Source organism: Lycorma delicatula, chromosome 1 (assembly GCF_047948215.1).
Source record: "Lycorma delicatula isolate Av1 chromosome 1, ASM4794821v1, whole genome shotgun sequence".
Lineage (NCBI taxonomy): Eukaryota > Metazoa > Arthropoda > Insecta > Hemiptera > Fulgoridae > Lycorma > Lycorma delicatula.
In genome coordinates, this window is record NC_134455.1 from 206,055,095 (window position 1) to 206,078,217 (window position 23,123).

The following is a 23,123-nucleotide window of genomic DNA, read 5'->3' on the forward strand; positions in this document are numbered from 1 at the left end:
CGTGTGCGTGTGTGTGTTTATATAATAAATAATATATTTTTAATTATACATAAACTATCTCAAAAACCCGATAAAGTAATAATTATTTCTTAATATCGTAAAACAGTTTTTAAGAAAGTAATTTTTAGTGTTAACGAGTTCTTATAATATTTCGGTTAACTTTTGTAATTAGTAAACATCCTATATATAAAATAAATAAAGTCATTACTATAAAACCATGTCTTAAATTTAATATACCTATTAAATATTTCTAAGACTTGAATTTCAAAGTTGAGATAAATTTTAACGATATGTTTTTAATTTTAAAAGTAACTTTCATTTTTTAAATAAAATTTACCATAACAAGTAAAAAAAGAGAACGAAGTCGTATATTGAAGAAAATTTCATTCTGTTACAAATCTTGTAGTACGGTTTGTAAGAAAAATAATTACTTCATTATTAACGTCGGCGTACTCCTTCACTCATCAACGTAACTTAAAAATTTAGCGATCTGTATGTAACGTTATGGTACATTTACATTTATTTTTATTTTAGATCAAAGATATTTTTAGTTAATATAATATAAAATCTTTTAGGCATATGAAGTTATCAAAATACGGATGTAAAAAGAAAGTCAAGTTTATTTTTACCCAAAAATATTTTTAGGCGCTGAAGGAGATTTAATAACAAAAACTAACTTTTACATCACCTTTTATTCATAAAAGGTAAAATTACATCTTCTTCTTAAGTAAAATTACATTTTTTTCATCAAATTATATAACAATAAACGGAGAAGATAAACTTTTAATACTTACACTGACTGTCATGCCCATCACATCTGATGCATAGCGGTGCTTTTGAATAGCCCTTATGGATGATATGCAGTCATGTTAGAAACTGTGTTTGCTTTCGTACATAAAATTAGCGTACAGATTAATGAAGACGAAATGGGAATCTCATAGTATGGCCTCTTATTCATATTTCTGTTCTTGGTTTCAAGTCGATAGTACATGCGTTATCGTGTTGAATCAGCCGCATTTTCATATCATAACCTATGTCGTTGTTCTAGCTTTACGTTTAATTACGGTTATTATTTATAATTTTTCTTTTATGTTTTATGTTATGTGTGGTTAGAACTAGTATATCTTTTGTATCGAGCGTAAAATATGATGGACACGCAGTCAAAGTGTGAAATATTCAAAATTATTTGGTTTATAGAGACAAATTATATGTACATATAATTCAACCGTACGTCTTAGTAAATTATAAATATAAATCATATTCAGCCCACGATCTAGTTTAATTGCCATTAAAACAGGTGGCGTTCATCATAAAAATTCACGGTCAAAAAATATTAATAAATATACTTCAAATGATTTTAAATGCTGTTATACGTACTTATTTGGAAACTGATAGTACAAAAAAGTCGTCGTACTCGAAAACAGAATTTTTCATGAACTAAATTAAGTAGTTACTAAAAAAGAAAAATTTAAATTAGTCAATGACGTTACTGTTGTTTAAAAAACCTGAAAATTTTACAGTATATTCGGAGATGTTATTACTATTCTTACTGTATGAAGGAGGTATTATTAAAAATACCTAATCGCCAATTTAGATAGCATTCGTTTTCATTCAAAAAATAAAAAAAAAGTGCTGGCAAATTAACTTCCAATTTAAAGAATATTCTAATAAATAAAAACTGCTCTTTATAAAACAATATTGTATCTTGATGTAATTTATTTAACTGCTCAGTGACGACAATAATTTGTCTTTGTAATTTGTAATTCTGTTTAATAATATAAAATTTTATGTTGTTTTTTTATTTTGATATTGTAAAAATTCTACGTATCATTTTATAAGCTCATTAAATTTTTTGTTATTACTATCTCTTTTGTTAACGTACTTTGTAAGTTAAAAGCGAATATAGAAAATTCCAGAAAATACTATTTAATAATCTAACAACCCTTCCGAAAAACTTTTATTATAGGTACATTATATTTTTAATAAGACCTTTAATATTTAATGTTTGTGCCGTAAAAATAGGTTTGGGAAAAATATTTCCGTCATTGTTATTGTTTGCATTAATAAATCGTTTTTTTAATTCAAGTTTTCTTACCGTCTGTTACGTGGGTGTTATAAATCGTAACAACAGAAGCCCGTTATTAGAATTGTTTTAATATTTGAACGTTATTATTAAATACATAATGTAATGCCTGTAAGTGACACTAGATCTACATTAAACTTCTATAAATTTATTATTTACAAACTAATAAATTTTAATCTATAAAATAACAACCATCATTCGTAAAATGGAATTTTTTTCAAAATTTATTTCTATTATTTCGAATTTAATTTTAATAAGCCATTAACATTACAAATCCGTACACAATGAGTAAGTGCGTCTTAAAAAATGAATATGTTTTTTAATAAAAAAAAGTACATCGATTGCAATTTATTTGGTGAAAGTCAAAATTAGAATGTTGATGGCTAGATAAGTAGTAGTCTTCAGAAAATTATTGTGGTTTTGTTGTAAGCCGATTTGAAATGAATGTATATGTAAAGTAAACCGATGCGTTAACTCATTCTGAAGTATTTTAAGCTTTTTTGATTATTGCCATGCAATTTCCTAATTTTAATATTAATATTCATCTCATAAACTTATATTAATTGAGCTATAGATAAATATTAACCTGACGTATACGTTACCAAATTTCACTCTCCGAACAAACAAATGAAAGTAGTATTTAAGAATCGTCTACTGAAAACAACTACAGTATTTGTAATCTCTCCTATATAATTAAAGTCGTGTTCATTAGTCTTCGAAGGACTAGGTTGGACAACTAACAGAATTAAATTTGGTCAAACGACAAAAATGCCTCTTACTGTTGGGTTTATACCTCTACTAACTCAAGCGACCCACTCACTAGTTTGACATATAAATGATGGCTAGATTTTAAAATGTAAATTTACAATAGTCATTCGTAAGCCGCTTTACTTCAGAAACCCCTTTTTATAATTAATTAATAACCCTTTTTTACCCTTTTATAATTACCCTTTTTTAACCCTTTTTATAATTTTACCCTTTTTTATAATTAATTGTATTTCTGAAATTTGGGTTTCAAATGGAAAACTCGTTGACAAGTTGTAAAATGTTTGCTTTGTACCCATTCCGCAGCAATTTTTTTTTCATGAACAAGAATATATTCTCCAACACAAAAATAAACCTTTTCTCTCGTGAGATTACCGTAATTTTATTTTTATGAAAGTTTGTTTTATTTGCGTTATTGATTATTTTATACCGTCTAGAATGTTTCCTCGAACTACATTTAATGTAATTGAACTACGAAAATTAATTAATTCTCTTTAAATGTTTTCTAAAATTTCGCAATAACGGTACTTTTTTTGTAAAAAAATTCCTCAAATTCTAAGGCTTATTTTTTAAAAGCTTCGCTTAATCGAGGTAACTCATAAAGAACTACTACAATTTAACACAGAGAAGTATTTTTCCAGTGCCATATTCTGTCGCTTTACAACGTAACAGTATTTAATGAAAAAAAATGTTTAGTCTTATTTTATTAGTTTTAATTTTTAATACTTTTATTTATAATTCCATCAACAATTAAGGTCATTGGCGATTATTAGTTTTAATATATTGAGTTTGTACTTCATAGAGTAACCATATAATATGAATAGAATAGATTTTACAAGTAGAATTTTTTTTTTCTGGAATAGAACGATTAAGTTTATTGTTATTTTATTGTTGAATAATTCATTTAAATTTTAAAGTAGCTTTTGAATAATTTTATTAAATTGTATTTTATTAAAATACAAAAATAGATTATTAATGTCAAAAATTAATTTTCTTTTCATTAAAGATTCAGACTGAATATAACTGCAAAATGTATCGTTTATTTTTTATTAAGATAAAAGTTAGGTTTTTTATTTGAATATTTATTTTAAAAATAAGAAAAATGTTAGAAAGTTCACCTATACTCTCTTCTTACGTACATATCGCACAAGTAACTTTGAATTAATGTAACGTTCTATTTTATGCGTGAAAGAATATTACGTAATAATTTTTTTTCAGAATTAACAGCCAGTTTTAAAAATATAACGCCCGTTTTTAATCCCTATAAATGCGTAGCAACATCTGTGAGTTTAGAAAAAGAATAATATATCTTTTCGTCTATAAAAACGATTGAGATTACTTCGTGAATAAACGCTTTTGATTAATTAATAGATCAATTTTGGTAATTTTTATGAAGTAAACCCTTTAAACCCTCGTACAAAATTATGTAACGAGTAGAGATAAGGTAAATCTTATAGTAAGGTAGGAGAGAAACATGATTAATTAGAAGGGGGAAATGGAAAATCTGATAAATGAGGAAATTTCTTATAAGCGTTTGCAAGCATACTTGTTTATGTACGAGGAAATGGAAACGAAATGGAAATGGAAATGAGAAAATGAATAATAGGAGAACAGTTCTGGGCGAGAGTAGGGTTAAATAGATAGAAAGACAGGTAGACAAAAGGTAGCTACTAGGGAAAAAATCTAATTTTATGCTTACATAAAAAAAATAAAGCATATACGAACGCATAAAATTTCACGTACTTACGGAACAATTTTACGTAACAAATTCAAAATCTTATAATGAACCCGATGAAGATGAAATGCATAATGAAAACGTTTATTAAAACGCAATTGTTTTCATATAGTAGCAAAAAATATGTAATCTTTTTTTTTATGACAGCTGTTTTATCTTCCTACATAATTCGTTCAGTAAGTGGTATTTTTCTAACAAAAATGAAAACGATTCAAGCGAAGCCACTACTGAACGCTTAGTGTTGTCGGACTGTAAATCATAAAATGTTCCGAACTTCCTTTTAAACTGAATTCCAACATATAAAAAGTAACAGATAATTTTTTTATTTATTGCGGCTCAGCAATTTTATTCTGGATTACGTTATTTTATTCCGATTGGTTCTCCACTCTAAGCGAAATTGATTACAAAGCACACCCGACTCGCTAGAGTTAATCTTTACAATAGTGAGCGATCACATAACTAATCTATTATTCGACTTTTTTTTAGTTATAATTCAAACTACTTTACCGTATTTTGTGTTTTTTACGATGTATAATAAAACAAGATTCACCATATTCATTAATATTTTGCGGTATAAAATCGAAATTATCTAACTTTAGTTCAAATAAAATTATAAAATATTTTGAATCCTTCTACTATAGAACTCCAAAATAAAAGTTTCTATCCCCTGTATTTTCAATGAACCAAAATATATTATAAAATAATTTATATTAAAATAACATTTACATGTTTTGTTTTTAATAAAAGACAACACTTTTTTTCTCAATTGATTACGATGAGTCTGAAGAAAATGGTGCAACGCGTGGAGATAAACTACTTCAGAGAATCAAAAAAGTAGACTTTTGTTTCATTAGTAGTGTAATTACGATTAGAAAATATCAAAGTACTAAAAATAATTTTTAATTACGAAAAGAATTATCCTGACAGTAATATTTACGATTAAAAATTTGGCCAAAATAATCAGATCTGATTATGTTTACGGTAAAATATTAAGACAAATTAAATTAGAGCTATCCTGCTTAGCCCTTTGAATACTTAAATAAAACTTTAAATCTGCCCTTTGTATTAAGTTTTCCTCATATCAAGATATCCTTTACGCCGTAAAATAAATCACGTAAGATAGTCGGATAACGAAAACCGACGGTTAAATTATTATCATAAACAAAACACAAACGCTACTGTATTGATTTTCTTGTTCACCTGTTAACAACCGGCTCAGGTTTTAATCAATATTATTTATGTTTTTATCGATTACAAAAAAAAGATTCATTCTTATTCACCAGTGTGAAAAAAATGTTCTTTTCCGATAATTTGAAGACTTTTTTTAATAAAACTATCATACTGTGGTAAGTTTGCGAATAACTGGGAAGTTAACCTTTTGTCAAAATACCAATAAGTCCTTTTGTTAAATTTTATAACAGACGAAAACGTATAACAATTGAAAAAAAAATGGTATACTAAATCTCAATTTTTTTTTACAACTTACTATCTTTTAGCTTTTCATGAACCCGACTTAAGTACAAGCTAGCGTTTAAGTACTGTTAAAGAAAAATTCATATCGCATTATGGTAAAACAGAAAAGCGTAGATCGTGATCTGAAGATTTTTTGCTGACAAATATTACCATGAATTTTATCTTTTAGCGGTTTTTAGTAATCCATAATACTAAGTGTACTTCCAAACTAACTTTAAAACAAATTTTTATTTACGGTATATTTTATAGATGCAGCAGCAGATATTTGAATATAAAGAAATTTCAAATGACGTGAAAAAAGTTACAGGATACTGAATTACTGTACACGTACTTTTCTAGTGTAATCTTTAAATAGTTAACTTATATTCCTTTTTAATATTTTTATAATTTTTCATTGTCATGTGTTTTTTTTAATACGTTCTTTCTGTTTGTTTTAAAACAGTACGTTGTTCTAACAAAGGGATTATGTAGGTCCGCCTAGCACATGATGGAGCATTTCCTTTATCTTTCCATAGAAGAACCGCAGATTACTTTCCTCGCAATTAACCGTGATTTATGTGCTATATCTAACATCGTGTCCTAATATCCATTATTTTAAATAAATTTAGTTTTGTGTAAATAATATGATCTGCAAAACGTATATTTCACATAATTTCGATAATTTTTTGAGACCTAAATATTTTAAAATAGAGCCATTTGTTGTTAATCTTATGGAGTCGTTAAATAATCTATAGTTAAGAGTAAAAAGTAATTTTAAAAAACGTAATGAAAAAATGAGCTTCGTAGTCCGTTACAAATTTTATTTTTACTTATTATTTATTTCCACGTTTGTTTTTACTTTATTTTTTCTTCTAATTGGCATAATCGTTTTCGTCATTATTACAATTATTATTATTTCTGAGAAAAAATATATAATAAAATTCAAAAAACAAACTTAATATATAGATAATCCCATTAATGTGGGTTTTTCTGGAGGTTTTGCCTTCCAAAGGCAAAGGCCGTTCGAAAACTATTCCGTTGTGTACACAGAAATTATTTGCTAGTCCTCTATGCTGACCGACTGTAGGGTTATCAGCAAACTTGTTCGGTTAATAGTAACTTCAGTTTAGCAGAAGACTCGGTTTCACGAGTTACTATTTTATTCGATCCAAATTTTTATAACCGTGTTAGTATTTTTAACATTCTTTACAGAATTTCCTTTAACGAATACAACATTTTTGATCGTATTATGTGTATATTGCTCTACCGATGAGTCACACCGGCAGAGAAAAATTATTAAATATCGTGAAGAAACTGCTCAGGCTAAATACGCACAAAAACAAGAATTCAAAGAAACAATTTTTTTTTGCTAACAGCAGGCTTATCAGACAGTTTGAACTACCGACTTTATAACTTATTTTCCTAATTCGATTCAAAACATACTAGGCTTCATTTCCCTTGAATGTGCTTGCTACTCGCTAAAGAAAAGATGTTAGTAATTAAACCGGTTAATTTGTCATTTTATCGCGTTTATGTACTCATCGGTCAAACTATTTTGACTTTATCGTTTACTTTTACCCGTTCTCAAGAAAAAAGTAAATTTATTAAATAGCGCTGGTTTCACTTAAATTGTGAGTTTCTTTAAATAAGAGAATGAAATTTATCGCGATAAATTATTCTAAATAACTCAGTAATATAAAGAATTACTTGTTTAATAGTTCTCCGTAAAGGTAATTTATTAAAAATTTAAAAAAACCAAGATATTTGTAGTACGATAATAAGTTCTAACAGAACAGCAATTTATGTAGTGATATCGGTAACTCTATCGTACCAAACATTCCTTACATCTAACTTGTATATCGTAATTCTAAGTTAAGTACGTTCAAGCTAAACTGGGAGTCGAGTGAGCGAGCAACGAGCCCGAGAAGTATGCGAACAACTGAACAAGTAAAGCATATAAGATCGTCTATGCCCTGTCTCATAGCTCAGCATCGCTGCATCTTAGACAGGTAAGGCGAGGGTGTCCCACCTAATCCTGAAACTTACAACTTCCAAAGTCTTACTCCCTGAACTCTCTTACCTCCCCCGTCCATTTCTCCAATACTCTTTTCTTTTCTTCCCTCCGCTTTCTCTTACCCTTTCTCACATACACTTAGTCGCTCTCTTATTTCCCGTAGAGTCTCCTCGCGTTCCTTTTCCCGAGACCATCATAAAGCCCCTCCTACTTTTCAGGTCTATCGATACTTAGAGTGAAGGGAATACTGCCCCCTAAACTCTCAACTCACAGTTCTCGACTTCGAACCTTCATCTTCTCAAACTCCTCCCTCCACCACATCGACTTTAAAGTGCTCATTCGATGCAGAAAACAAAAGAACGATTAAATAACTTCTATTTTCTTTTATGTTACTTTTTTTAACGTTTCACAAATAAAACTAGAAGTATTTAAAATGTTTAACTTTGTATCTTAAAAAATTTAAAAATAAAATCTCTAAAATTGTTTAATAAAAAATTTATGAGTCCTTTTGCGAATATAAATCTGTCCCGACGCAGAAAACTTTCTTTGCATTACTTTTAACCTAAATGTTTCGCTCATTCATCTTGGGAAATAATCCTTTCTGGGATAAAGATACACGAATTTAAAAGGTTTAATTTACATTTATTCTACAAGAAATATTTTGAGAAATAGTTTTATTTAAACTAAAAATAAAGTAAATTTTTTCTTATTTACCATTCAATCGTAGAACAAAATGCTGATAACTCATCACTTTAGGTTGATATTTATCATTATCACCGATCTTCTGTCACAAAAACTGAATTATGATGCTCCATAATGAGCTTTAAGTTCAAATTAACAAGAAGTTATTCACGCTACAATAAACCCCACAATAAATAAGTTAACATATATATTAAAAAAAATTTATTTTTATTTGAGTACTCGTGTTGTCTATTAAAATAGGTTTTGGAACTAGATTAACCGAAATAATCAAAAATGTAGTGAGTGTGAATCGGAGTGACACCATTTGCTTGTTATGAATAATGTAATTTAAATTTTTTAATTTATATTTATAAATGTTATTAAAAAATTCAGTTAATAATACTAAAAAAAAAAAATCTCGCCTAATTTTATTTAATTCTTCTATAGCAGAACGCTCAGAATTTTTAACTTATATGATTTCTTCTACTTTAACCTACCTGGATTTTGGTGTTATCGTAAATGATGTGATAAGATTAAAGACTTTATACGTTACATAAAGTTTGCATTTATTATATCCTTCGTTTATTGCATTGGTTTTAACTATCGAGGTAATCCGTTTACCTACCATAAACAATATAATCTAGACGTACAATGCAGCGAGTGACATTCCCATCGGTGGCATCCTGACCGAGGCGGACTGGAATATATCAAAAGCCGAGGTTTTGAAGATGATCTCCGGTAAACCTCTAAGAGCTCGGAACGGAGGGAATCGCAGGGATGTCTTCTCCTATGGGGTCAGCATGTATATTTGCAATCGGTTAAATCTTGCATATTTACAATATTTATTGTCAACAAACAATTGCGACCGACTGTAGTTTGGTATTAGCTTATTGTTTAAGAAAATATATTAAAAAAGTGTGTATATAACAGCCTTTAACATTGGTTCTTTTTCATAATCTATCAGAATTTCTGAAATGAGGTAATTTTAATTCTTCTTTAATATTTCATCGATTATGTATTCTATTATCCTAGTTTTATTAAGTTAATTTAATATTTAATTTTCTGTTTGTTTTCATTTTATTTATGTTTCGTTTCTATTTTAAGTTTGAGTATATTTTCTTTTAAAGATAGTACATTTTTCAGATAATTCCTTATGTTTGCTCTAGTAATTTTCAATTATTTACAACCCGTTTACTGACTTATAACTGATCGGCAAATATGTAACCAGATTAATACAATAAGCGTTACCGATTTCTTTATGTCTAGAACTAGAAATAAATACTTGGTTATAGTGTTAGATATACGATTTAATGATTGTACTGTTGAATTCAAATGAAGCCGTAAAAAAAAATCAATAAAATCTCGTAAAATCACACAAAAATACCGGTTGTGGGAGGATTTCTGAAAGAGACCCTTAATTTTTATGCTACAGTAAAGATTAACTTTCTTCAAGTGTTTAAATTGTAACACGAAACTATAATAAAAAAATATATATATGCAAAAAATGGATATGGACATATACGTTTCTATAATAACAGATGAAATGACCTGAGTTATAATCACTTCAATAAAAACTTCATTAAAAACTGTTCAGAAATTTAAGGACAATTGAGTAAAAATAGCTTTTAAACTTTTAAAAGTAAAATAATAGACGATCTGTTAATATAGGTAGACTAAATTAAAATATATTAATACAGGTAGGCTAGGTACATAGCTAGACTAAATGTATGAAGAAAATAAATTGAAATTTCTTATGCTTATGCATAGTAACCCAACAAAAAATCCTTCGAAGTTTGATAGTAGAGCGATTGGAAATCATAAATACAAGTGTATAAATAATAATATTTAGAGGTACGAAGAGAGTAGACTCACGTTTTTGTAGAGTGGAATTTCAAATACTGTTAAATTTCACGTATTAATTATACAATAAATATCCACAAGCTTATTGCCAATACGTAACTTTGAGGAAAACAAATATTAAACTACTCATCTCGTGAATCAGCTTTTCACCAGTAGCCTGCATTTTATCATAAAACAATAAATAGTTTTTCTGCAATAGAACAGCTAAGAATCCTTTGTTTATTGCATTAGTTTTAACTATCGAGGTAATCCGTTTACCTACCATAAATAATATAATCTAGACCTACAATGCAAAGAAATCGATAAAGACGAGAAACTAGTAACTGAAAATGAACAATAATTAATCTATTCTATTGTTAATAGAATCTAAGACAATATATTTACACTCAAGCCCAATTCTCAGTCTTATTTTCATCTAACTACAGTTATTTTATTGCAATTCGTTGTCGTATAGAGAGACTATTAATCTATTCATAAAATTAGAAAGTTATTTTAAAGTGAGAGGATTTCAAATAGAAATAATTAATCTTCTTTAAAGTACAGGTAAAATTATCAGTTCTAGAAATAGTACAATGCACTTACAGAATACAAAGGTCTGATAGTAAGAGACAAATGTAAAATAATAATAACGGTATCATTCTTACTCGCATCATTTCGTCTACTAACAACAAATATTAACTGGTAATGCATTTTTTAGAATTAAACTCTAGTACTTATTGTACCTAGTTTTAATGTCTTCCTATACAATGAATTAAATCCTACAACGCCTAATAATGTAGAAATTAAAACAGTTTCCACAAGTCTAAATAAATAATTCTCTAGTCCTGCTATTACATAACCAACGACTTGCTTATAGTCTTTTGATATGATATTTTTAGGTCCTTAATAAGTTTATATATCCATTTGCTTGCTTTTTTCTTTTTAGATGAAAATTACTTGTGATGATAAAAATAGTAAGATATTTTATCTTGTAACTCTCTATTTTTTCTAGTTCTGATATTAATTTAACTGTTACTGAGATAACCGAGTTTGCTACTCTGTACAGACTTGATATTTATTCATTTAATTTTAAATTCATATTTCATTAAATCAAATTTATTAGTTCATTATTTCTTTAGTTCAAATTTTCACCAAAATCCAGATATTCTAGTGTTTATAAAAAAGTCGATAATTTATCCACCGTGTGGGGGACATTCCTTTAGATACGTTGTAGGCCAATCGAAAAATCAGGCTTATTGCAATGCGCCCAGCTAGTTGGAAAATGAAATATAATATTTTTCCATTATTGCTTATAATTATAAATATAATCTAACCAAATTAACCTACGCTTGTTGGTCAAGTTCGAGCGAAGCGAGGGTAGGTTAAGTTTGGTTAGATTATATTTATAATTATAAGCAATAATGGAAATATATTATATTTAATTTTCCAATTAGCCGGGTGCATTGCAATAAGCCTGATTCTTCAATTCGCCTACGACATATACATGACATAATTATTAATAATTTAAACCATGTTAAGATCTGCACGTAGATATTTCAAGCCAATATATCTGAGATTTTTAGCTAAAACAGCTACAAAGCGGAAAAAAATGAGTTTTCATAACACGTCCTAAATCGATTTTATAGTTGTCCGACAAGCGCGATATACTGTGTAGATATTAAGGCTACTTATTCGAAAAATTTATTTATTTTATTTATCGGTATAATTTTATAATTATGAGTTTTACTCCGAAAATATTATTTCTAAGTAAAGAAATGTTATCTAATAATAATCACAGGCTACATTAAAGACTTTAAATGGTTATTAAAATTGGCATCCTACAAAATTTACCTTACCTACCAGATTCAAAGATTATGTTATAATAATTCCTTAACACTACCGTAACTACAAACTAAAACGGTTGTGTGATATTATTGCTGTTATCTATGAAGTGTCGAAAGTCAAATTATTCTCAAATTACCCGATCATGTTAAACAAATTAGTATTTATACCGATTCAAATATATTACAGAAAGGTTATAAAACTAACACAGTATTCTGAAATGTAGGTTATTGATTTTTACAAGTAAATCCAGGAACACAAGGATGAATGTGTGCGTACGAGTGCGCGTGCTTTACATATGATTATCTTAAAAATTACTTGTTTACGAAATCTAAGAAAACTCCATACCTATGATGTTTCATCTCTCTTAGACTTCTCGTTATAATACGTGGTAACATGTAGAAAGTTGTAATAATCAAAAGATAAATTATTAAGCAAGACTCATCCTGATATGTCAAGCGATTGTTTTAAGACAGTATCCATCGCTCTACATTAATCATTAATTAAAAACATTGTAGCAACAAGGTAAATGTTAGCAAATCCAAAAGTAAAAAAAGTTAGGTAAAAAGAGATGATTAACTTAGTTCAGGCCTTTCTGAAAAATTAAAGGCAACCATATTTAAAAAAAAAAAGTGCAATAAATTGAAAATCCTTAATAAAAAACAAACGTAGAAAGTATGTGAAGTTAAAATCAGTCAATAAAGAACGTTTCGCAGAGCAAACATATATAGTCTAAAAAATAAATTAATAATATAATAATAATAAAAAAATACAAAAAGAATCGTTTACTAGATTTTTAATTTTTTAAAGTTAATAAATTGTAGTCTGTACAATCTGGTCAGACCCACGATACTGAACAGTTACGTCTATCAAGATTCAAACAATGATCATCCATAACCATAGTAATTTATATTTAAATCAATAAAATTACAAAATGTAATGGATTATAATACAAACGTAATTGTATTAAAATCTAAATTCATTAATTATTTTAATCTTAATAAATAATTATTAATAATTTTATGCTAAGTAACAAAAATTCAATGATATTATACAAATACTTAGCCGATTTCAGACATTTAAATAAATAAATAATAGTTATTTCCACATTTTTTGTAATAGTAGTAGTAAATATTTATAAAATACCTAACTATTTTTAAAAAAACGAATTTAGCCTGCATAAAAAAAAATAAATGTCATGAATATGTGTAAGTACATATATAACAACAATTATATAATTTTTCTGGTACGTGAGTTTAATCGGTATTTAGATACAAAAAGCACCACAGAAAATTCGCATCTGTAGCAATATAAATAAATATTATTTATCAGTGGGGTTCGTGCTGTAATTTATAACACAACCGCTTGCCGTTATCTCTCTACCTCATTTTATTTACTCGTTCGCACAACAATCACACATCGTTTCATGTTCCACATTTTGTTCCTGGCCTCTCATATTTTCTCCTTGGAAAATCTTATAGTGTCGTTCCTTAAAATTCCTCGACTACATTCTATCTGATTTTTGTCACTTTTTGGTCTTTTTAATTAATTTTAATCTCTTCATACCAGCGGTTCAACTTCTTTAAATAATGACTGAGATGGTCACAAGAGCATATTTAGTTTAAATTTTTTACGGTATACCACGGATAAATTTCAATACTAACGGCCAAAATAAAATAAAATCTACATTTCCGTCATCGTAGACAAAAAGCTTCAAAGACCAATTTTTTTCTTGTTGAAATGATCACATAAGCTTGAAGCTTGTGCGCGGGATATGGAAATGGAATTTTGTAGCGTATGAAAAATGCCATGCCTGACCGGGATACGAACCCGATACCTCTAAATGAAAGGCAGAAACGTTACCACTTCGAACTAAGAACAATAATTTAACTTATTAAAAATTTTAATTAATAAAACTTAATTACTAAAACTTGTTAAGTACAGAATAATTGAAGTTAAAATATAACTTTGAATATAATGTGACGTTAAAAAAAAGAGGCCTGCATCATTCACCAAGGTTAGTTTGAACTCAAATCGAGGGTAATTTAAATTCTTGGAGGCTGTACTAGCTGATTTTATATACACATATTATAAGATAAAGATGGATGAGATAGAGGATTGTCTGACCATATTATGCTTATTACCTCATGTTCTAAATAGCCTGAAATCGGAAATTTTGTATATATGTTACGATATGTTACATATTTTGTTTGTTTAATGTTACGTTTCAATACAGCTAATGCTCCAGGGATATTAAAAGTATATATTTTGTTAAAGACTTGAAAGGTTTAAAAGAATGGTTTGGCCCTAAATTTGTTTATATAAAAGCAACAAGCCATTCACTCATTCCTAATATTATCTTCTGAACTCAAAATCTTCGGATGTTTAAGTTTTGTTGGATAAAATATTCTACCAAAAAACGTTAAGCTGTATTCATAATATGGCACGCTACGATCAGAAAATGAAAACAGTCTACTGTGTGGATCAACTGTCTCAATTTTATTTTTAGTATGAAATGTAGGCTAATTAATTAATTTTTATAAAAAGAACTGGCAGCGAAGCACAAGCAATTTCCTAGCAGTTAAATATCAGAACTAATATAGAACTTAATAATTAATTAAAAGATATAGGAACAAAAATTTCATATAAAAACACTATAAACGAAATATATCAATATCATCGGTAGAAAATACCGGACGAAAATTATGAAAATTATTATCAATTTCACAATTTGGATAATATAAAAATTTTTGTTGGGCTGAAAGATGAAATAAAAAAACTGAATATTAAAAATTCAACTCTTCATATGAAAGTTCATTCTATAAAGCTATACATTAACATACACAGACATAATGTAATAAGCCTGCAAAAGTTTGCACGCATAAGTTTAAAATATTTAAATTACATAAATATAAGCTTTCAAGCCAAATATAAAGTATAAATTTTATTATATACACTGTATGTGGCATTATTAACTGAAAATAATTACTGGACTCAGAAAAGTACACACGTAATTTCGTATAAATGAAGTTCAGATAAACAATCCTCTAAAAGTATACGTCAACTAATCTTAATAAAAACTTAATATTTAAGTACTACGTAATACTTACGTGTATTTTATTCTACTTATTAAAAATATGCAAACTCATTAAATTCGTTCACAAGTATTCCATAACTTTATTGATTATACAGGTAGACTTACATAAAGTAGATAAAATGTTATGTAGCAAATGATTTTTAAACGAAGTTTCACTCGGTGACGAGCAATTTTTTTGCAATTACTATAATTACGATAATTTTACATGAATAACAGCTCTAAACAGCAAGAAAAGTTATGTGTTCATAAGGAAGACTAATTTAAAATTTTCGTTCCACTCCAATAAAATATATTTTCTTTTTCTTTAGAGAATACGCAAATGTTTTACAAATTAAATGAAATTTCGTTATTTTAATATATCACCTGTATTAGGCTTACTTATCGTAACAAAAAAAAAACCTTTTGCAAAAGTATAGAAAATAAAAATTATTTTTCGATTCTTCGTTTTCTTGTCCTTTATCCACTCAGCGAACGCCTTGGGCTATCATATTGGCAATCTTAATTTTGTTCACAGCTACCTGAAAAGAGATGTACTCGACACTCCGAACCATTGTTTTAAATTTTTTAGCCATGATGTCCTTCGCCTGCCCGGATCTGGATCACGATGTTCTGATATTTTTCTCAAGATAAATTTATATAACAAGTATTTATGTAGCTGTGTCAAGATGTGCCAAAGTAGGAAAGTTTCCGAATCATGACTGTTCGCACAATCTCTGATTTCTTTTTTCATCATTTCTTTATTTTCATACTGTGATCCTCGTTAATCAGTTCTGCTCTCCAAGAGCTCGTACTTTGTCACTCTTCCTAGCGTCATACCCAGTCTCTCGATATTCAATTATGTTACGAAGTAAATTACAGATAATTGTAGTAATTATTAAAATATCATTCAGCATAATAACCCGCATACATGTAAAAAAAGAATATTTCATTAAATACAAAGGAAATAAAGCACAACTACAGTATACGATTCATTATTCGTTTTAGAGATGGTTTTTGGTATTAGTGTAGCTTGTTTTGAAATAACTTTAAATAGAACAATTTTATAGAATTTTTCATCGACTAAAGTTATAAATATTTCAATGTTTTTTTTAACGTAATTTTAATTTTACATGATTAAACTAAATTGAACGGTGTAAGAAGTAATTTTATCAGCAAATTAACGACAAGTTTAATTTTATTTTAATGAATTTACGTTTATTCTGAAAATTATTCATAAGGAAAATCTATTTATCGGGTTGTAACAACCGCAAAAATTTTTTTAAGGTTTTAATTAAATATCTTCCAGCTCGATTCAATTTTTAAATGTAATCTCTTCTTCGTTCGTTTATATAAAATTTTTACTAAATCTATTTATTTCGTTCATAAAAAGTTAATCATATTATTCTAATGCGATTACCAGTTCGTATTATTATCGTAGTTCTACATAAAAAAGTAAAAAAAAAAAAAAAAATTAAATAAAATAACACCCAATTTATTTTAAAGGAAATGAATTGGCTGAAAAAAGGATTACAGCTGGCTGGCTGTAATATGACTGCTACAAAAAAAATGTAATATAGGGGAAAATTCTTTTTTAATATATTTATGTGTATGTGCTTGTACGTAAGCGCGCGCCTGCTTGTGTTTGTATTAATGTGTATTAAACTTACAGATATAGCAACCTAGGAATTAACTGTAATGATTCCACGAAATGTACCATCTGCTCACAAATACTAGATACACATTCATACGCTACGCAACCACCGATTCATATTTTACAAATGTCCTCATAAAAGTAGTTTCACAAAGTTAACATTTTATTTTCTGATTGCGTTCGTGAAAAGCAGCTAAACGAAATTTATTTGTGCATTTTATAGCTACCAACAAATTGCACAAATTTTTTTTAGCGTTATTTATTCTTAGATCTTTTTGAAAAAAACTCTGGCAGCAAGAAAGGCTCAGAAATGTCAACAGTTTAAAAATAAAAAGCCCGAGTTTTCCCAAGTTATAACCAGCTTATCACCTTTATTTTGATTAAACACCGAAGAAAAACTATTAGAGATTTTAGAGCAAGCTAAGGATTTTCCGTTACTAAATGAAAGAAACAAAAAAAATATTGATGTTTAAAGGATACTTAGCTCTTCCATAATTTCAAAGGGTACAGTCAGTTTCGAACATACAGTATGTTAGGTCTCTTAGTATGTTAGGCCAGTGTGTGTTACGCCTAGCCAGCATGTTAATTGCCAGAATGCGGTGACCGGCAGATGGACTCGGCGTCTTATTCCTTGCATTAAGACCGGAATTAACAGGAGATATGGGGAGGTAGACCACACGACAGCTAAATAGATGTCAACACTGCGAAGGTGTGAACGATGTACTTCCTTCATGAGCTATCCAAGATGGGAGGCGGAAAGGCTGTTTGATCGACACATCTCGCCTGAAGGGGTTATGAGCGTCATAATGAGCTCAGAAGAGAGTTGGAGAAAATGTTCGAGATGGTTTCCACAAGGTGCTCAAGAATAAGCTAGAGGAAGAAGCGGGGATGGAAGGCCAGCTTCCGGGGGTGAGCGGCTGGGGTCAAACAGGTTCGCCGTCGCTGGTGGCCCCGGGGGACGCTGGAAACCCTCACGGAAGCGCAGCACAAGAAGTGTCCGCTGACACGTGCGAGTTCTTTCCGTCATCTCGTCGTCAGAGAGGGAGGGTTTTTAGCGGGTCCCTGCTTCGGCAGGAAACCCCACGTACCAGTAGTACGGGCTGCTGGTTGTCTGGTTGCAGATTTTTCCTCCTCCAACGTAAAATAAAATAAAAATAAAAAAGTATGTTAGGCCTCGACGAGAACACATTCTAACTAATACATGATTTCTAAATAATACATTATACGCTTAACATATTTATGGATTTAGGGAAATATATAAAATGCGTGAAAGATCTTTGTTAAAGAGAATATTGGATATAGTGAAAAATAACATAAATAATAAATTTATTGCCTTTTTTTATATATACCAAATAAATTAATTTTATAAAAATATTTATTATGGGTAACTTAATAAATATTTGTGTAGCTTGCTACACAAACGTGCATACACAGAGATTCCATAAAAATAGTTTAAAAATTAAGAAATTCAAAATAATAAACTTTTATTAAAAAAAAAACTTTAGCGTTAAAAAAATACAATTCTAGCAAAATCGAATACTTCGTTGCCAAATAATACCGCTGCCACAGACAATAAAAAAAATATATTTTTTAGCTCTGCGTGTTTTTATGTTTGTTTCACATTTATAAATATGTATCTTCTTGTAAGTAACGCAATAATTGGTAAGATAAATAAATTTTAAAAATAATAATTACGGAAATTAATAAGTATTTTTGTTAATTTGAATAATTTAAAACTGAAACCTAGATCTAAGAAATGAAAAAAGTAATTATAATACGAAATACAGCACATAAATATTTTTTATGTTAATTAATCGGCTAATTTAATTTATTGTTTTTTTTTCTATTTTCAGTAAGATAATGTATTTAATAAATAGAAAAATTATATCTGATGGATCGAATCACAATATTAATCTATTAATCTTTGAGATGTCTAAAAAATACCGCAGATTGATTATAAAACTAACATAGACCAAAAACTTGTAGTGAAGCGGTTGTTGTGCAACCAGAAGGTTGCACGAAACTTGATATGAGACTAAGTTTCGGATTTAGCATTTAGTCATTTTCAAGAATAACAAGAAACCTACGCTAGAAAAAATATGGCGTGAATAGTTTTCTCGTTTACTTCCCAATCGGTCAAATACCCTCGAGCGAAGATCGCATGAATACGAGTTACATCCGGTCCAAAAAATAATACTATCACTCTCTTTTACAAAGACAGATTATGAGAAGCATATCATAATCGCGGAGAAAATAACTCACTGCAGTATCTCTTACACCAAAGCTGTTTAACATACAACACAGATATAAATCACAGTCTGATAAATGGTGTAAAACAAACAGTTATTGTATTCCTTTCTGCGGTGAAATGGTAAATTAACTTATACACTCATTCCAAGCAAAATGGGGGAAGAAAATCAAATAAAAAGATTCGCCTTACTTTCGAGAAATTGATAGACGACTGATTTTGTTAAATCGTAGCTTATATTTTTACACTAATCAAATGATTTACATAGCAGAATAAATTAATTAAGTTAATTAATAAGCCTAATAATAATAATATTGAAAAAGAAATATAATAATAATTATTCAACTTAAAATTTGAGGTATTAAAAGTTAAGGTGAAAATTTAATGAACAGCAATGTGCATAACTATCAGTAAGCAAGGCTTAATATTAAAAATGTATAAAATTCTGTAATATTTTTATAGCACATCTTTATAGCAAGAGGAACAACATTCTCTTTATATTTTTTTTTTTTTTTTTTTTTAGGTATTTGACTGGTTTGATGCAACTCTCCAAGATTCCTAGGGCCAGTCGTTTCATTTCGGTATACCCCCTACATCCTACATCCCCAAACGTTGCCTGCCTGCACAATTAAAGCGACTATTCAAGGATGCTTTAATATATGGCCTACTTTTAATGTGTTTTTTATATGTGGTCTCTTCTTTTAACTATATTTTTCCAAATGCTTCTTTCTTCATCAATTTGCCGCAACACTTCTTCATTCGCCACTTTATCCACCCATCTGATTTTTAAAATTCTCCTATAGCACCACATTTCAAAAGCTTCTAATCTTTTCTTCTCAGGTACTTCGGTCGTCCAAGTTTCACTTCCATACAAAGCTATACTTTCAAAAATGTTTTCCTGCCGTTTAAATTAATTTTTGATGTAAACAAATTATATTTCTGACTGAAGGCTCGTTTCGCCTGCGCTATTTGGCATTTTATATCGCTCCTGCTTCTTCCATCTTTAGTAATTTACTTCCCAAATAACAAAATTCTTCTACCTCCGTAATCTTTTCTCTTGGTATTTTTATATTTAGTGGTTCATCTACATTATTTCTACAGCACTTCATTACTTTCGTTTTGTACTTGTTTATTTTCATGCAATAGTTCTTGCTTAGGACTTCATTCAGACCTTTCATTGTTTCTTCTAAATCTTTTTTACTTTCAGCTAGAATTACTAGATCATCAGCAAATCGTAGCATCTTTATCTTTTCACCTTGTACTGTTAATCCGGATCTAAATTGTTTTTTAACATCATTAACTGCTAGTTCTATGTAAAGATTAAAAAGTAACGGGGATAGGGAACATTCTTGTCGGACTTCCTTTTTTATTCTTCTTTCTTATGGCTTCTTTCTTATGTTCTTCAATTATTACTGTTGCTGTTTGGTTCCTGTAAATGTTAGCAATTGTTCTTCTATCTCTGAACTTGAACACTAATTTTTTTTAAAATGCTGAACAATTACTCCGGTCTACGTTATCGAATGCCTTTTCTAGATCTATAAATGCCAATGTATGTTGGTGTTTTTTCTTTAATCTTCCTTCTACTATTAATCTGAACGTTAAAATTGCTTCCCTTTTCCTATACTTTTCCTGAAACCAAACTGGTCTTCTGCTAACACTTCTTCCACTCTCCTCTCAATTCTTCTGTACAGAGTTCTAGTTTAGATTTTTTATGCATGACTAGTTAAGCTAATTGTTCTGTATTCTTCACATTTATCTCCTCTTGCTTTCTTTGACATCATGACTACAACACTTTTTTTGAAGTCTGACGGAACTTCCCCTTTTCGTAAATATTACATACCAGTTTGTATAATCTATCTATCGCTTCCTCACCTGCACTATACAGTAATTCTGCAGGTATTCCGTCTATTCCAGGAGCCTTTCTGCCATTCAAATCTTTTAATGCTCTCTTAAATTCAGATCTCAGTATTGCTTCTCCCCTTTCATCCTCTTCGACTTCATCTATAACGCCAATTTCTAATTCATTTTCTCCATAAATATTCACGTATATATATTTTCGTATATATTTCCTTCAATATATTCCACCCAGCTATCGACCTTTCCTTTTGTATTATGAATCGGTGTACCATCTTTGTTTAACACATTATTAGATTTTAACTTACATACCACAAAATTTTCCTTAACTGTCCTGTATGGTCCGTCATTTTACCAATGATAATTTCTCTTTCCACATCTGAACACTTTTCTTTAATCCATTCTTCTTTTGCTAGCTTGAACTTCCTGTTTATAGTATTTCTTAATTGTCGATAGTTCCTTTTACTTTCTTCATCACCAGCATTCTTATATTTTCAACATTCATCCATCAGCTGCAGTATATCCTCTGATATCCAAGGTTTTCTACCAGTTCTCTTTGTTCCGCCTAAGTTCGCTTCTGCTGATTTAAGAACTTCCTTTTTAAAATTTTTCCATTCTTCTTCTACATTTTCTACCTTATCTTATCTACTTCGACCTCTTGCGATGTCCTCTTCAAAAATCTCCTTTACCTCCTCTTCCTCAAGTTTCTCTAAATTCCACCGATTCATCTGACACCTTTTCTTCAGGTTTTCAAACCCCCAATCTACATTTCATTATCACTAAATTATGGTCGCTATCAATGTCTGTTCCAGGGTAAGCTTTGCAGTCGACGAGTTGATTTCTAAATCTTTGCTTAACCATGATATAATCTATCTGATACCTTACAGTATCAGCTGGCTTTTTCCATGTGTATGTTCTTCTATTATGATTTTTAAACTGGGAGTTGACAATTACTAAATTATACTTCGTGTAAAACCCTATAAGTCGGTATAAACTTTATAAACCCTCTTTCACTCCTTTTGTCCAGCCAATATTCACCCACAATATTTCCTTCCTTGCCTTTTCTAGTGCTTGCATTCCAGTCTCCAACTATTATTAAATTTTTGATCCCCTTTTATGTGCTTAACTGCTTTGTCAATTTCTTCGTTTACACACTCCCTCATCATCATCATGGGCACTTGTAGTCATATAGACGTTAACAATCGTTGTTGGCTTAGGTTTTGATTTTATCCTTATTACAATGATTCTGTCGCTATGCATTTTGAAATACTATACTCTCTTACTTATCTTCTTGTTCACTACGAAACTTCCTCTTGCCTGCCTTTTATTTGAAGCTGTGTTAATTATAAAATCACCTGACCAAAAGCCGTTTTTCTCTTTCCACCGAACCTCGTTAATTCTTACTACATCTACATTTAACCTATCCATTTCCCTCTTTAAATTTTCTATCCTACCAACCTTTTTTATACTTCTAATATTCCACGGTCCGACTCGTAGAATATTTTTTTAATTTTCTGGTGACCCCTTCCTTACTATCCTACCCGGAGATCCCAACGGGGGATTAGTTTACCTCCAGAATATTTTACTAAGGAAGGCGCCTCCATTTTTATTACTACAAGAGTTACATTTCTTGGAAAAGAGCAGCCATATTTTTCCATTGCTTTCAGCTGCGCAGTACTCAAAAGATTGAGTGATGTTGATATGGCCGTTTAAGTCATCCGGACCTACGCCCTTAACAACTACTGAAAGAGCTGATGTCCTCTTTCAGGAAACATTCCTTAGTCTGACTCTCAACAGATGCTTCTCCTATATGGTTGCACCTTCGAATCAGCAACTCTGTATCATTGAACACTCAAGCCTCCTTACCATCGGCAAGGTCTCAT

General features: G+C 29.4%; 1 protein-coding gene across 3 annotated transcripts in view; it reads right to left on the reverse strand.

The window, feature by feature from the left end:
* Positions 1 to 23,123, reverse strand: part of unc-13 — a 915,368-nt gene that overhangs the window by 866,709 nt on the left and 25,536 nt on the right. The window lies entirely within an intron of this gene.